This window comes from Salmo trutta, chromosome 33 (genome assembly GCF_901001165.1).
Source record: "Salmo trutta chromosome 33, fSalTru1.1, whole genome shotgun sequence".
Taxonomy (NCBI): Eukaryota; Metazoa; Chordata; class Actinopteri; order Salmoniformes; family Salmonidae; genus Salmo; species Salmo trutta.
In genome coordinates this window covers 42914744-42918099 of record NC_042989.1, presented here as the reverse complement: position 1 = coordinate 42918099, position 3356 = coordinate 42914744, and the positions used below count along the sequence as shown (strand labels likewise).

Below are 3356 nucleotides of genomic sequence, written 5' to 3'. Positions count from 1 at the left end.
TCTTGTCTTTGTCAGTAGACCTTGTAAGTGCTTCTGATTGGACTCCAGTGAGAGGCCCAGAAGGAAGCGGAGGAAAAGGTCCAGGTTTCCCATCTCACTTTGTAAGGCTTTATCCACAGCACTCTTGTAGACAGTAACTTTACGCCTTTGTCTGATCCTCCCAGAAAGGTTCCTGGACGTTGATTGCTGTTTGTCCATTAGATTCTCATTGTTGTTGTTGAATGAGAGGAACACATATACTGCAGCCAGAAACTCCTGAATGCTCAGATGCACGAAGCAGTACACCTTGTCCTGGTACAGAACACATTCCTCTTTAAAGAGCTGTGTGCACAATCCTGAGTACACTGAGGCTTCATTGACATCAATACCAGCCTCTTTCAGGTCTTCTTCATAGAAAATCAGATTGCCATTCACAAGCTGTTGAAAAGCCAGTTTTCCCAGTGACAGAATGCTCTCGTTATTCAAGTGTGGACCTGTCTCTTCTTTCCCAAGATACTTTTCATACTTCTGTTTGGTATAAAACACCACAAGGTGTGTGTACATCTCAGTCAGGGTCTTGGGCATCTCTTCTCTCTTATGTTTCAGCATGTGTTCAAGGACTGTTGCAGAAATCCAACAGAAGACAGGAATGTGGCACATGATGTGGAGGCTCCTTGATGTCTTTATGTGTGAGATGATTCTGCTGGCCAGGTCCTCATCACTGAATCTCTTCCTGAAGTACTCCTCCTTCTGTGGGTCATTGAACCCTCGTACCTCTGTCACCTGGTCAACACACCCTGAAGGGATCTTATTGGCTGCTGCAGGTCGGGTAGTTATCCAGAAGAGAGCAGAGGGAAGCAGATTTCCCTTGATGAGATTTGTCAGCAGAACATCCACTGAGGTTGACTCTGTGACGTCACAACAGATCTTGTTCTTCTGGAAGTCTAGGGGCAGTCGGCACTCATCCAGACCATCAAAGATGAACACAACTTTGTACTTGTTGTAGTTGGAGATTCTTGATTGTTTGGTTTCCATTGAGAAGTGATTGAGAAGTTCAATGAAAGTGTGTTTGTCCCCTTTCATCAAATTCAGCTCCCGGAAAGGGAATGAAAATACAAATTGGACATCCTGATTTGCTTTTCCTTCAGCCCAGTCCAGAATAAACTTCTGCACAGAGACTGTTTTTCCAATGCCAGCGACTCCCTTTGTCAGCACAGTTCTGATAAGTTTGTCTTGTCCAGTTAAGGGTTTGAAGATGTCGTTACATTTGATTGCAGTCTCTGGTCTTGCTTGTTTCCTGGTTGTTGTCTGAATCTGTCTCAGCTCATGTTCATTATTGACCTCTCCTGTTCCTCCCTCTGTGATGTAGAGCTCTGTGTAGATCTTATTGAGAAGTGTTGGGTTTCCTTGTTTAGCGATCCCCTCAAATACACATTGAAACTTCTTCTTTAGATTAGATTTGAGTTCACGTTGGCAAATCACAGCAAGCTCATCTGAATGAAGACATAACACAGAGGATATTAATATTATGTCTGTTTTAATACCCACAGTATTGTAGGACTGTTAGAAAGTTTGAAATTATAATAATTCATTCTCTTAACTGACTGAATAAATGTGTAAATGTTTTCATAATGCATTACAGACTGGTGTGACTGATTATGTAATTATTGGTATTAATAATGTTCTCTCTCTCTCTAAATTAATCACCACAACACATCCCTGCTGCTACTTGATGAGGTCACTATGTGTTGTGTTAAGGCTGCTACAATATCATTGAGTTACACAGCTACTTTAGCTGTACTTTAGCTACAGCTTTTAAATGTTATAAAACAGCATTCAACATGAGGCAGACATATCTTACAATTCTCCAGTGTGTAAGCAAGCTCCTTCTGGTTCATTTTCCTCAGGATGTGCAGTGTGATCTTCAGAGCCCCCTCTCTGGCACTGCTCTCCTGCTTCTCATCTTCAGCATTCACCACTTCCTTATCCTGCTTCTGACTCTCAAAGCCTTCTGGGAGTTCTGGACTAAGAATCCTCTTGAACATCTTCAGCTCATTCTTCACAAATGTAATAATATTCTGTTCAAGCAACTGAAATAAATCAAGTAAATAAGTTAAGCAAGAGAAGAAATGCTTTCTCATTAACACATTAATGAATGATTGACAGATCAACTTTACTTGAAGTAAACAAAAACAAATGTACATAACAGGGCCACATACACTGAATATGGAGGCCAGGTCTGTTTGATGACTCTGGGAAGACTGACCACTGAGAATATCTGACTCTGATCTCTCCTGTTGATTTCTGTGGACAAAACATGAGATTACATCTCCTCATCCAGGGAGTGAGTGAGTAAGGACAGACAAACAGACAGACATAGACAGAAAGCAGGACAGACAGTCACAGACAGACAGACAGACAGACAGTCAGACAGACGGAGATAGATACAGAGACAGACAGACAGACAGACAGACAGACAGACAGTCAGAGACAGACAGTCAGAGAAAGACAGACAGAGAAAGCGGGACAGACAGACAGACAGAAAGCGGGACAGACAGACAGACAGAAAGCGGGACAGACAGACAGACAGAAAGCGGGACAGACAGACAGACAGACAGACAGACAGACAGACAGACAGACAGACAGACAGACAGACAGACAGACAGACAGACAGACAGAAAGCGGTACAGACAGACAGGCAGACACAGACAGAAAGCGGGACAGACAGACAGAAAGCGGGACAGACAGACAGACAGACAGACAGACAGAAAGCGGGACCGACAGACAGACAGACAGACAGACAGACAGACAGACAGACAGACAGACAGACAGACAGACAGACAGACAGAAAGCGGGACAGACAGACAGACAGACACAGACAGAAAGCGGGACAGACAGACAGAAAGCGGGACAGACAGATAGACAGACAGAAAGCGGGACAGACAGACAGACAGACAGACAGACAGACAGACAGACAGACAGACAGACAGAAAGCGGGACAGACAGACAGACAGAAAGCGGGACAGACAGACAGACAGACAGACAGGCAGACAGGCAGCAGGATAGACAAACAGTGATAGACAGAGACAGACAGAGACAGAGACAGACAGACTGACAGACATACAGACACATACAGACAAGGAGAGACAGACAGACAGAAAGTGGGACAAACATTCAGACAGAAAGCGGGACAGACAGACAGACAGACAGACAGACAGACAGAAAGCAGGACAGACAGACAGACAGAAAGCGGGACAGACAGACAGACAGACAGACAGACAGACAGAAAGCAGGACAGACAGACAGACAGACAGACAAGACAGAAAATGGGACAGACAGACAGACAGACACAGACAGACAGAAAGCGGGACAGACAG

At 44.3% G+C, this 3356-nt stretch overlaps 1 long non-coding RNA gene across 1 annotated transcript; it reads right to left on the bottom strand.

Moving 5' to 3' along the window:
- Positions 1-1965: 1965 nt before the first annotated feature.
- On the bottom strand, positions 1966-2253 carry LOC115173037 (uncharacterized). The gene is made up of 2 exons (XR_003871545.1): positions 2199-2253; positions 1966-2069 (listed from the first exon to the last, which is right to left on the bottom strand). It is a non-coding gene; the product is annotated as an uncharacterized LOC115173037 (long non-coding RNA).
- Between the last annotated feature and the right edge of the window lie 1103 nt (positions 2254-3356).